Genomic DNA, 14,762 nt, shown 5'->3' on the forward strand with positions numbered 1-14,762 from the left:
GTTCAGGAAGGGTGATGTGCCCCAAATCCACAGGGACAGAGGTTCCTGTGCTGGTGACCCATCTGGACCTTGCCACATATACCTTTTCATCTGGCTATTCCTTAGTCATAGCCTTTATAATAAACTAGTAAATGGAGGTAAAATGCTTTTCTCAGTTCTGTGAGCCATTCTAGCAATTTTTCAAACCTGAGGAGGGGATCCCTGAATTTATGGCTGGTTGGTCAAAAGTGCAAGTGGCCCTTGAGACTTGCAACTGGTATTGGAAGTGGGGGCAGTGTCATGGGACTAAGCCCTTAACCTGAGGGATCTGACACAAGCTCTAGGGAGGTGGAGGTGGTGTCAAAGTGAATTGAAGTGCTAGAACCCAGCTGGTGTTGAGAATCAGAAAGGCACACCCAGAGGAGCAGAGGAACCCCCAAGTGGGGTCAGGAGCACAGTGTGGGCAGGGCAGTACCATGAGGCACCTGCCAGGGAACAACTCTGAATACAAGGTGTTGACTGTTCTTGCTCACTGCATACAGCTGCAGTGCAATCCCCTCTCTGATGATGTGGGAGTTAGAAATGTTTCACTGACAGAGTTGTCAGAGTTAGAAAAGTAATGAGGGGACATTCTGTATGATAAATCACCTCTGGCAGGGACTGGACAGCACCCCAAATCAAACATATTAACATTTTGTGCAATGAAGCATATGAATATTTATACCAAATGAGAAGAATAAAAAATATTAAAAAATCTCAAGTAAGGCTTCGGTGCCTCAAACTCAGGCAAGCATTTGGCTTGGAGAGTGGTCTGGATTTCAGAATTGCTGGTGAGGACTGCAGACTTCTGTCAGCTGAGTGAGCTTCCTCGGCAAGTGGAGGCTGTGTCTCCCCAGGACAAGGCTGACAAGCTGGGTCAGAGCTGGGGTACCGAGTGCAGAGCACAGCTGGAGCTGAAGGTGGGCATACCCAGCAGAAATATGTTAACAACCTCTATATTTTTGTGAATTTTGTAGACAAGGCCACCAAGCAATTCTACTTCATATCATTGAAATGTTTTTTGTTTCATTTTGTTTTATTTTCACATGTCTCCACAAGCAAACTTGCTTTGAACCCAAAGAGAAATCATGTGTGACATAGGGCTCTTTAGAGAACAGGTGTCTCTGTTGTGTAATATTTCAGAGCATTTATTAGTGACACTTCCTTGATTGATGACCATGACTGTTTTTAAGGGCTTTTTTTAACCATCTGATACATTTATAATGCACGCAGAGCAATAGTCAGAAAGTATAGGTTTGTATATTTGGAATGGCTTGTACTACAATAATGTGAATTCACTTTGGTTAGGAAAAGCAAAAATTTTATACTCCTGACCAAAATGTGTAAATTGTAAACAGTTTTTTTTTTTAATGAATGTGACATCTGAAAAAAATTATTGGTCTGGGCAAGACAGGACTGAGTAACTTGTCACAGATGCTATATTACTATAATTATTCATGTTTGGAGCATTTTGTTTACAGAATGGTATTCTATTAATCATGTGAATACATGAGAGCACAAACTAAGAAATGTCAGTGGGTAGAAAAGAGCAATTAGAGTTTCTGAGCTAGTTTTGTAGTATCTTAGCTTGTAAATTACCACTAAGATAACATTCTTTGGATATGCCTACTGCCATATATGATGGCAATTAATACTTTAAGTGACAAGACTCTTGAATAAGCTATGACTCTGTCTTCAAATTAATTATGAAATTTGTTGTAACCACAAAGCCTGGAAGGCCTGCACATGGATGAGAATTTTTCAGAAGTTGAATGAAAGTGGTAAGGATGCTGATACTGTTTAAAGACTCCAACACTAGCCCACACCAGCACTTATCTCCTGAAGACCCCTGTGAAGTGAGAATAGATCATCCCAGTTTCCAGAGATGTGGGAGTGCAGTTGAAAATACTTGTTGGTTTCTCTTCCTTAAAATCACACTTTTCTTTTCCCATCCATACAGGGTCTTCTTCCTATAATAAACATTCAGATTAGCCCCTGGGCTGGGATTGTTTCAGAGAGGTATTCTGGCTTCATCCATAACCCATCTCTTTTTTACATCTGCTCCAGAAGAGATGTTAACATTGGGCAGAAGCTTTAGGAAAACTGAGACCTAAAGCTATTTGAGCTATAGGCTTCCCAGTTAGTGGCCCCTTCCCCTCTTCCAGACTGTCAGCTCATCTTCATTGCAGGTCCTGGAAGGCACAACTTCATGCCTAGACTATGCTCCTTTTAAAATTTAAGTTAAAAAAAGAAAATTTAAAGTAAAATATACTTTTGTTACATTTTTCTTATAAAAATGGTACATATACATTAAAAGGTAGAAAAAAACAGACAAAGAATAAAATTAACTTCAATCATAGATAAGTACTGTTATTGATAATACTTTGGTGTGTATGTGCCTGTTTTCTCTCTCTCCTTCCCCTCGCCATCTTGCTCTCATTCTTCATGTACATATACTACACATAATTGACTTGTTTAAATGGAATGACCATGAGTGAGCTTCTTTCAAGTCTTCTTCCAAACTATACCCTTTTGGGTGCAGTGGATCACATGGTCACACCTAAGGGAGAAGGGATGTTTCCAGAAGAGTTTTTCAACCAAATGTCCTTGCTTATTGTCCAGGAAGAAGAGCAGCAGCCATCATAGCTGAGGGATGGTGAACAGGGAGTTCTAGCTCCTTTCAGCCATTTTTTTTTCCCAGCAGGGCACCTGTTGTATGGTATGGGCCACCACCCATGACTTGTGGTGACTTCAGCTCAGCAACTTGGCTTCCATGGAGTCATCATGACTGGTGATGGTCCTAGATGAACTGGAGTGGCAGAAATCTAGTCCAGAGAGTTGCTCAGGATTCCATGGTCAGTATCCAAGATACAGAGTAAAGCTAAAAGACTTGCCTTTCCTTTGCCAGCTTCTGCCTACTGGAGGAGGTCTTCGAGAGGCAATGACTATTGGTGGACCCTGCTCCTCACTCTCTCCCCTTGTTCTTGGAAGGTGCACTCTGCCCACCATTCCCACAGTAGGAGCTATTCCAAGGATGAAGCCTTGAGAGAGTAAGGTGGTGTTGAGACCAGCAGGACAGTATAGGACTGAACCCCCATTAAGGCCTGTATATGAACTTTGAAGGTTGTGGTAGATGGTGTAGAGATCTACTTGTCTATCTACTGTCCAAGATAAGCCTCGTAAGTAAGTTTCCTTGCTTATTAAAACTGCCACCTATCAAACTGGAGTCATCTGCCTCTTTCTTTTGTCTCTTCTTGGATCCAGTTTTCAAACCAAGACCACCCTATAAGCACCTCCACTCATTCCTGACTGGGCTTCTTCCTGAACCACAGGTGAAGGTACTATGCTCTGTCTTAAATACCTGACACTCTTCCCCTTAGAGAGATGGTTTTAAATCTCTTAGCACAATGGTCCCCAACTTTTTGGCACCAGGGACCTGTTCCATAGAAGACATTTTTTTCCATGGACTGGGTTGGGTGTAAGGCTTTATAGCCTGCCACCAGATGCAGTTTAATTGTCACTTGCCACTCACTGATCGGGTTTTGAAATGAGTCTGAAAGCAATTGATCTATTATGGTCTCTGTGTAAACTTCTCTGCAAATGATAATTTGTATTTGCAGCCACTCCCCAGTGCTAGGCTAGCATCCCCACCTCAGCTCCACCTCAGATCATCAGGCATTAGATTCTTGTAAAGAGTGCACAACCTTGATCCCTTGCATGTGCAGTTCACAGTAGGGTTCGTGCTCCCCTGAGAATCTAATGCCACCACTGATCTGACAGGGGGCAGATCTCAGGCAGTAAGGGTGCTTAGAACACAGAGTTCTTAGTACTCTGTGGGTGTAAGAACTAGTGGCTATAAACACAAATATAAAATACAGATGAAGCTTCACCCACACTTACTTCTTGTTACATAGCTCAGTTCATAACAGGCCATGGCAGGTACTTGTCCATGGTCTGGGGGTTGGGGGACCCTTGTCTTAGCAATATGTTCCAGAAGCTTATTGCTAATGTTAGGTTCATTCCACCTCACCTGCCCCCCACAAAATGTCATCTGTGTTGGCTCACACTGAGCACTTGACCCAGGATATGTTCTTCACTTTACTTTTGCATTTGACAAACTGACTGCCAAGAGTTTAATTTACAAAGAATAATGATGCACATTTTCTTAGGGCTCTTAAAATGATGCTTGAATCATTCTTATTTATAACAGTTACCTTTGCTTATTTTTTTTGTCTTTAACAGTTAAACACTCCTTCTTAGGGTGCAAATTCTTTACATACAGCTTTACCTTAATCTGAGCAGTGTTTCCATGTGATTGTTTTTAGCTTCATGAAATGGCAGCATTTCCAATTTCTAGTGTGAACTATTAATGAACGTTATATTTACATTGTGTCACTGGAAGCCTAAAACCCTGCCCATCAGTAAGAGAGGAGTGTGTCAAGATAGATACTATGTGATATCACTTATGTAAAATTAAAAAAGAAAACATGAATAAACAAAACAACACTTCATATGCGCTTAAATACTTTCTACACTCTTAAACCTGTGTAATTTTAACAACATACAAGATTCTATATGGATACTCACCAGTGAAGTATACTACAACTTGGATGAAGATTATGAATTATGTAGCTGTGCAGTACTGATGGCGATGAAGGTGATGACAATGAGATGAATGTACTGCACAGCCAAGAAGAGCATTACAGCTCTTTTGAAGACACCACTTCATCAGGTGCTTCACCAGGCAGTGCAGTATCTTCACCCTGGACCGTAACTTCTATTTCCGCTAAATGCGTAAGCATAACTGATCTCTTTGTCCAAGTGATGAACACAATTATGGGGAGTTGCTGGCACTGCTTTTTATCTGCAGAGGCAGCTTCTCCATGCAGAGAAATGCTCTTGAGTTCAAAGCATCTCTGAAAGTTGTCAAACCAGCCCTTGCAGGCACTGAATTGGGTTGGTCTGGTGGGAGAAGCACTCAACTGTCCTGCTTCTACGTCATCATCCTCGTCTTCATCCTCATCACCATAGTGAATGTCCGTGCTTTCCGCAAAACTCTCATAAAGTTTCTTGGTCTTCATCTGGATGGTGTTGGTATCTAGCGAGGTATTCTTCTTCCTGCAGTCATTTATCCACAGGGCCAATGCAGACTCCATCCTCACAATAACCTTATTGCAGGAAGTGACCACCCTCTTTGCAGTCTTGTTAAAAGTCATTGCTGCCGTAGACCTAATATTCTTCCCATCTTTCTTTATGTAGCCAACAGTAGACTCATTGATTCTGTAATGGCAGCCTACAGCCATGTAGCTTTTGCCCGCCTTTAACATGTCGAGAAGTTCCACCTTTTCTTTGATGGTAAGCATATTCCTCTGCCACTTGGGTTCACTGTCAGAAGCCTTAGAAGGCACAGAACTTTTGGGTGGCATCGTAGGGCTTGAAATAAATTCAAACTTTTATGAAAATTTCACAAAAACACAACACCACAGAGCAACACTATACACAGCAATCAGACATTGAAGTGAAGTGGACAAGGAGAGATGCTGAACATATGGGCACAGTGTGAGAGAGCAAACAGACCAATGCTACAGCCACTGAGCCAGTCAGTGCCCAGGATACAGAACACAGTGCTGTGGTTGGTTGCCTTCCATTCCATTAGCCAGTAGTGTGCCCTGTACAATCTCACATTGGCAAACTTGCGCAAGGGGTAGTGGTGTACTGCATTTCCATTGTGTACAGTATGGTATTCATCCACTGATTAAATACATACTATATTTTATTTTGATTTAATATTCTTTTAATATGTTTGAATTAACATTTTGTATATTTTTTATATTTTAAATTTTTAGGCAAAAATAATTAAAATCATAACTATTATATAAATAGCTCTATACCACAAAATCCCACAATGTTGTGTGCCCACCTGCCTGCAGTGAGCACGGAACACTGCGGATGGTTCGTCGAAACACAAGAAAAGCATTCACAGAGATAACCAGGTCCTGTGGGGGAATCGGGACAGTAGGGCCACTCCTCACGTGGGGAGCGCCTTGGCCACCCTCTCTCCTGGAGGGCGCCATGGTCACTCCTTACATGGGGAGCATCTCATCCCCCTGCACAAGCAGGGTTTTATTCTTGAATACCAATACAGTTTGCAAGTTACAAGTAGTTAGCTTTTGAAAGGTGCTGGCAGATTTCCTACTGGGATCCTAAGCCAGAGATTTTGTGGTTTTATCATTTAAAAAGACTAGAGGACTTAAAGCTTAGTTCTGTTTCCTGCCTGTGACTTCATATTCTAATTAAAGAGCATCCTCCAACAAGCAGATTTCACAGGGTCTTTCATATTCTATGTCTTAGGCCTGATTACCCTGGGAGCCCACTGTTTCTGGTCTGGACTGTACCGCCCCTGTTACTTCCAACGAGCCTGAGTTGGGCAGAGGAGACAAAGGCAGCTGGGAGACTTGGATTTCTCAAGGACTCAGGCATTGGAAAAATTGGTGACTGATGTCAATCACCCTGTTATTTCCACAGCCCCGCGAGTTTTTGTGCCTGTCATTCCTTTGTGAATGCTTCTGTCTTAGGTTCATTCTCTATTCAAGAGAATTGTTTCCCGTCATTGACTGCCATTCATGCCAGGGAAATAAGTTTTGTCTCCTTCAGTGTCTCCTGGTCTGGAGGTCTTTCACTCCGCCTAAGTCACGGGGGGTTACAGCTTCCTGAGACCAGGCAGGGCGGTCCCCAATACCATAATATAGTGAAAACTCCGTGATACAGAATTAGATATATTAAAAAAAAAATCTGTGATACAGTGAAGCCACAGTAAGTGAACTGCAATATAGCAAGGGATGACTGTAGTACAATTAAATTCATATGTTCACATAATACCTGTATCTCAAGCCACTTCACAGACAGAATCACTCTCTACAACTTTCTGGGAAGCAATGAAACATACTTAAAAAAAAAAAGAGTTGAATGTGTCTCCCGTAGATAGCAAATTACTGGATCATATTTTCTAGTCAGCCTGACAAGCTCTACCTCTAGATTAGATTTATTTAATCCATGCATTTTTAAAAATAAACTTTTATTTTTGAATAATTTTAGATTAACATATAGATTGTAAAAAATAATACACAAAGTTCTAAGTATACTTCATTCCATTTCTCCTAATTTTAACATGTTACATTACTGTGGTATATTTGTCAAAACTAAGAAGCCAATATTAGCACATTGCTATTAACTACACTCCAGTCTTTATTTAGCTTTCTCCAGTTTTTATGCTAATGTATTTTTTTATGTTCAAGAATTCAATGCAAGATGTCACATTACATTCAATCACCATTTCTTCTTAGTCTCCTGGTCTGTGACAGTTTCCCAGAATTTCTTTATTTTTCATGGTCTTGATAATTCTGAGGAGTACTAATTGAATGTTTTTCAGAATGTCCTTTAATTTGGGTTCTATTTGCTTTAAATGTTCTTAGTAAGATAGTTGACTTTATGTCTGCCACTTGATATTTTGCTCTCTATATGTCTCATAGCTTTTTGTTCCATTATTCATTGTTTACTGCTTTGTTTTGCATTGGGTGAATATTTGCTAGTGTTACATTTTAAGTCCTATAATGAGTTATTCTGCTGGAGGTTTTAATTTATTTGTTTTTAGTGCTTGTTCTAGGGCTTACAATACATACCTTCATTGATCAGAATTTACTTCATATTTATACTAACCTAATTTCAGTGAGATTTAGAAATGTTGCTCCCATGTCATTCTATTCCCTCTCTCCATTCGAGTGCCATTGCTGTTTACATTTATCATCAATGGCTGTACAAATTTCAGAGTGCTCTGTTATAATTATTCCTGTAGAAAATGTTGTGTCTTTTTTTTTAAAGATTTTATTTATTTATTTTTAGAGAGGGAAGGGAGGGAGATAGAGATATAGAGATAGAGATAGAGAGAGAGAGAGAGAGAGAGGGAGAAACATCAATGTGTGGTTGCTGGGGGTTCTGGCCTGCAACCCAGGAATGTACCCTGGCTGGGAATCGAACCTGGGACACTTTGGTTCCCAGCCCGCACTCAATCCACTGAACTACGCCAGCCAGGGCTGAAAATGTTGTGTCTTTTAATGATGCAGAGAGATGAAAGAAGAGCAAGTACATAGTCATAGTTTGTAACATGAGCTTTCTTACGTTGCCATTTTCCATTTCTGTTTCTCTTCATTTGTTCCTATGGATTCAAGTTACCAATGGATGACATTTCCTTTCTCTAATACAGCTTTGCTCACACCACTTCCCTGTGCTCTTGTCAGATAGATAACATGTCTATATTTTCTTTAGAGGGCCAAAAACACGAACATATTGTTTTATACAATTGCTTTAAATCTCTTAAGAAAGGAAAATAATGTGTTTACACTATCTTTTATAATTATGTGATACCTCTACTGTTACTTTTTTAGTGTGTGGTTTTGAATTAATTTCTGGGGTCACTTGCTTTCAGCCTGAAGAACTTCCTTTAGAATTTATTATATCATATCTGGTAGTAACAAGTACTCTCCATATTTGCTTATCTGGTAATGTCTTTATTTTACCTTGATTTTTACTTTTATTTATTTATTATTTTTAATCCATTATGAGAGTCTTTACCTTTTATTTTTTAAATTTTTAAAAATATATTTTATTGATTATACTACTACAGGTATCCCATTCTTTCCTCCCTTTTATTCCCCTCCTCCCTGCAACACCCTCCCACCAGCATTCCTCCCCCTTAGTACATGTCCATGGGTCATACATATAAGTTCTTTGGCTTCTCCATTTCCTGTACTGTTTTTAACCTCCCCCTGTCTATTTTGTACATACCAATTATACTCCTTATTCCTTGCACCTTTTCTCCTATACTTCCCTCTCCTCTGCCCCACTAATAACCCTCCATGTGATCTACATTTCTGTGATTCTGTTCCTGTTCCAGTTGTTTGCTTGGTTTGTCTTTGTTTTTGTGTTTTAGGTTCAGGTGTTGATAGTTGTGAATTTGTTGTCATTTTACTGTTCATAGTTTTGATCTTCTTGTTTTTCTTAGATAAGTCCCTTTAACATTTCATGTAATGAGGTCTTGGTGATGATGAACTCCTTTAACTTGACCTTACCTGGAAAGCACTTTCTCTGCCCTTCTGTTCTAAATGATAACTTTGCTGGATAGAGTAATCTTGGATGTAGATCTTTGCCTTTCATTACTTTTAAAAATATATATATATATTTTATTGATTATGCTATTACAGTTGTCTCATTTTCCCCCTTTATTCCCCTCCTCCCTGCAATCCCCTTCCACCTGCATTCACACCACTTAGTTTAGGTCCATAGGTCATACATATAATTTATTTGGCTTCTACATTTCTTATACTATCCTTAACCTTCCCTTTTCTATTTTGTACCTACTATTTATGCTTCTTATTCCCTGTACCTTTTTCCACATTCCCCCCTCCCCAACCCCTCCCTGCTGATAGCCATCCATATGATCTCTATTTCTGTGAATCTGTTCCTGGTCTAGTTGTTTGTTTTGTTCTTTGTGTTTTTGTTTTTGCTTTTTTAAGTTTGGTTGCTGATAGTTGTGAGTTGGTTGTCATTTTACTATTTGTATTTTTCTTCTTTTTCTTAGATAAGTCCTCATAACATTTCATATAGTAATGGCTCGGTGATGATGAACTCCTTTAACTTGACCTTATGTGGGAAACACTTTATCTGCTCTTCCTTTCTACATGATAGCTTTCCTGGATAGAGTAATCTTGGATTTAGGTCCTTGTCTTTGATGACTTGGAATACTTCTTTCCAGCTCTTTCTTGCCTGCAAGATTTCTTTTGAGAAATCAGCTGATAGTCTTATGGGCACTCCTTTTAGGTAACTGTCTCCTTTTCTCTTGCTGCTTTTAAGATTATTTATTTTTAGAGAGAGGAAGGAAGGGAGAAAGAGAGGGAGAGAAACACCAATGTGTGGTTACCTCTCACTCACCCCCTACTGGGGACCTGGCCCACAATAGGGAATGTGACCTGACTGGGAATTGAACTAGTGACCCTTTGGTTCTCAGACCAAAGTTCAAACCACTGAGTCACACTAGCCAGGGCTCTCTCCTTATCTTTAATCTTGGGTAATGTAATTATGGTGTGCCTTGGTGTGTGCTTCCTTGTGTCTAACTTATGTGGGATTCTCTGGGATTCTTGGGCTTCCTGGAAGTCTATTTCCTTTGCCAGATTGAGGAATTTCTCCTTCATTATTTGTTCAAATAAGCTTTCAATTTCTTATTCTTTCTCTTCTCCTTCTAGAACCTCTACGATTCAGATGTTGGAAGTTGTCCTGGAGATTCCTAAGCCCTTCCTCATTTTTTGAATTCTTGTTTCTTCATTCTGTTCCAGTTGGTTGTTTATTTCTTCCTTCTGCTTCAAAATCATTGATTTGAGTCCCAGTTTCCTTCCCTTCACTGTTGGTTCCCTGTGTATTTTTCTTTATTTCACTTCACATAGCCTTCACTTTTTCCTCTATTTTGTGACTATACTCAACCATTTCTGTGAGCATCCTGATTACTAGTGTTTTGAACTCTGCATCTGATAGGTTGTCTACCTCCTCAGTGCTTAGTTATTCTTCTGGAATTTTTATCTATTCTTTCATTTGTGACATATTACTTTTTTTTTTTTTACATAGCTGTTATGGTGTAAGGGATGGTGCCTTAGGTATTTGCCAGGACTGTGCAACCCACTTTGTTGTGTTGTGGTGCTGTATGTGGGGGTGGGGTCAGAGAGGGAACAATACTGCTTGCTCAGCTCTTGGCCAGTTTCAGTCACTTCCCCTACTTCTCACAAGTAAATTGGGCCCTTTTTGTGCTGCTTTCCAGGTGGGTGGGTTTGTGTACATTCTGGGACCATGTGGGTCTCTCCAACAAACTGTCCTGTGAGGCTGGGCATTTATTCCATTGCTGCAACCCTCAGAGGTTCTTACGGCCAGAGGTTTCGAGGCTTTCTTTTCCTGTGCTGTAACCTTGGGTTGCATGGTTGGTCTCACTCTCCAGTTGTTCCTCCCGGTTTATCCACACTCAAATGTGGGACTGCCTGGTCCTCTAGCCACTGCCTTGCTGCACGCCCTCTCCATCTTGACTTCCTCTCTCTGCCTCTCCTACCAGTCTGGATGAATGTTCCTTCTTTAACTCCTTCATTGTTGGACTTCTATACAGCTCAGTTCTGGCTGATTTTTTTTTTTTTAATTTCATGTTGTCCTTCTTTTGGTTGTTCAAGGAGGCAATGTGTATCAACCTACGTCTCTATCTTGGCCAAAAGTCCTATTTTGCTTTCATTTTTAACAGACATGTTTGCAGAACACAAGATTTTTTGTTGACAGCATTTTTCTTCAGTTCTTTGTCCATGTCACTCCACTCCCTTCTAGCCTTCATTGTTTCTGGTGAGAAATTATTAATCTTATTGTAGTTTTCCTGTTTGCCAGAGTTGTTTTTCTCTTGCTGCTTTCTGTATTTCTTCTTTGCATTTGGCTTGTGTCTAGCTCTCTTTTTATTTGTTTTCAATGCCATTTATTATATACCTCTTGGACTTGCAAATTAATTTTTAAATCAAATTGGGGGAATTTTCAAATATTTCTTCAAGTAGTTTTTCTGCTTGCCTATCTCTTGTCTCCTTCTGGTATTCCCATTATACACATGATGATGTGCAAAATGATGTCCTTTGTTTCTCTGAGGCTTTGTTCATTTCTCTTTATTCCCCTTTCTTTTAAAATTGTACAACCTATATAGATCTATGTTCAAGTCGACTGGATATATATTCTGCCAGCTTAAAATTACTGTTGAGGTCTCTGATGAGTTTTCCATAGATGTGTGTGTGTGTGTGTGTATATATATAATATATAGAGATACAATGTATATAAATATAATATATAAAAATATATAAAGTATATATGTCTAAATTGAGTTGAAATTCACATAACATAAAATTAACCATATATCAGTGAACAATTTAATGGCCCATACTACATTCATAGTGTTGTGTAACCACCTCCTCTATTGAGTTTTTCAACATGTCCACCACCTTTAAAAGAAACCCTGTAACATTTAAGTAGTTGTTTCCTATTAACTCACCCCCACTAGACCTATGGTGCAAGCACTGATTGTTCTTCTGTTTGTATATATTTTACCTAAAAAATAATATAATATGTGAACTTTTGTGTTTGGTTTCTTTTTACTTAGCATAATGTTTTTGAGGTTCATCCATATTGTAATATGTATTAGTATGTATGTATTAGGACTTTATTCCTTTTGATATCCCTCAAATTTCACTTTACACCACACTATTTTTATCTATTCATTCACTGACAGATACTTAGGTTTTTTCTACCTTTTGTCCATTTTTAGGTTGTTTCTAACTTTGTCTATTGTAAGTAGTGCTGCTACAAACATATGTGTATATATTTGTTTGAGCACCTGTTTTTACTTGTTTTGGTTGCATATCTAGGCCTGGAATTGCTTGGTTTGGTTAGCTATGCTTTTCAACTCTAGAATTTCTACTTGGTTCTTTTATAAGATTTCTAATTTTAAAAAATATTTATTTTATTTATTTTTAGGCAGAGGGGAAGGGAGTGAGAAAGAGAGGGAGAGACACGTCAATATACAGTTGCCTCTCATGAGCCTCCCACTGGGGACCTGGCCCACAACCCAGGCATGTGCCCTGACTGGAATCAAACTGGTGATCCTTTGGTTCACAGGCTGATGCTCAATCCACTGAGCCACACCAGCCAGGGCTGCTTTCTAATCTTTAATTTGATGAGGTAATGGTCATCATACTATTGCCCAACCAATTTGTGGTTTGGTTACTTGTTTTCCCCAATAGGCTAATTCCAGAGACAGTGGTTGGTGAGAAAGGAAAGAGGTCTTTATTCAAATGCTACACAGTCTGAGAGAATGGAAGACTCTTGTATCAAAGCCCAATCCCCTCTCGGAAACCTAGATGAAACCCTAGCCATCCTCAGTCAGACCAAAACCAAAGCCAGCCTCCAGAGTTCTTCCCCCCATTTAAAGTACCATCCCTTGGGAGCTGCAAGGCAGCCACTGGGTGGTCATCCAAACACCTCAGCTTTCCTCCCAGCCACTTTGAAGCCTCAGACTCCTTACCCTAAACCCACAGGTGGGCCTGCATTGCCATTGGCCACATGGCTTCAAGGGCCAGAAGGTCCCCCAAATGCACTGGCCAGTAGATTTGGGAGATGGGTAGGCATGTGTCCCTTATTTTACCTGGGTTTACAATATTTATATTAAAGCAAGCATCTGAGACAGTTCAGGTGCTTTCCCAGGCCAAACTTTGCTGTTTGAGAGGGTCTGCCCGCCCCCCTACCCTTCCAACCTCCCATTCGCACATAACTAATCCCTTCTTTCCCCCAGGCTAGACTAACAGATTTCTTCAGTATAGCACCTCCTTCTGCTACCACTCTAAATTCTATGGCACATGGCCTGCCTTCTCCTGGTCCCACCCTCAATCAGGTACCAGAAGTGGGTAGGAGGGCTTTTTCCCATATCCAATTATCTTTCTAGCTTTCCACATGCTTACTGAAAGACTTCCTCCTGCTACCATTTTTTTCTGGGGATGGGGGATCTGCTTCCAGGAGCAGGACACACCAGGGGTGCAGTGTTCACAAGGCAGGAGCTTGGTTACTAGAACACCATAGCCCTGCCTTGGGCAGTTTTCAGTCTCCTCCACGGCCCCTCCTATTCCCCCATGTTCTGGCAAGGCTGTTGTTAATACCTTTCTTTAATTCTTTTTTTTCTTTAAAACATTGTTTATCAATACAACTTTTATATCTGACATTGCAGAATCATTCCCATTCACCCTCCAGCTCCTGAATCACCTTCTATTTTGATGGAGAATAACATGACTCAAATCCTCATCTTAATAAAAATATAAGCTGCTAAAGAAAAGTTTTTTTTCTTTTTTAAATATTCTTTAAAGTACACAGCTGAATTTTGAGCATATTATATTTGAATGTGGTAGCAACATAGGTTGGTGCAATAATCTAAGACATGGTGAGAAATACAGGCCTGGAGATCCAAGGCAAGGCTGGGACTAGAGATAACTTTGGAAATCAGGGAGAGGGTGAACTCATTCAGGAAATACGTGTGTACAGATCTTAGACAAGATAGACAAGGGCAAAAATGTATACATGAGCTAGCAGAAACTCTACCACAAAAAAAAAAAAATACCTTAACTTATTTCACAGAAGTTCCCCTCATTGATCAATACTTTTCAAAATCACATTCTCTTCTGCTCTGTCAATTTAAATTTCTCCCATCAAACTCTCCAAGGTGTTTTTTAAACTTCCAGAGTTCTTGTCATTTCAAAGCATTTCTCTTTTCATATTCAAGATCAAACTCAGGTAAAGTCAGTTTCTCTCTGTTTGCCCTGCCTTCCAAGTCTGCTCTCCTCAAAGCAAGTGGAGGCCAACCAGTAACAACCCTGGGGAGCCTTGGTCACCCCACAATTTGAGGTGGCTATTAATTGTTCTCAGAATATAAAATCCAGAGACTAAAATAGGTTGGTACATTGTTAGGGCTTTAGAATCTTCTCTATAAACCTCTTATATCCTAGTCTGACACCAGAACTTGAAATCTGTATTATCTAGCACATACACAAAAACCATCTAATCCATGCTTGTGGTTGTAGAATCCTCAGGTTAGGGTGGAGAAGAAAATGTCATATTTTGTGTTTTTTTGGCACAACCAGTCA

This window comes from Phyllostomus discolor, chromosome 3, assembly GCF_004126475.2.
Source record: "Phyllostomus discolor isolate MPI-MPIP mPhyDis1 chromosome 3, mPhyDis1.pri.v3, whole genome shotgun sequence".
Taxonomy (NCBI): domain Eukaryota; kingdom Metazoa; phylum Chordata; class Mammalia; order Chiroptera; family Phyllostomidae; genus Phyllostomus; species Phyllostomus discolor.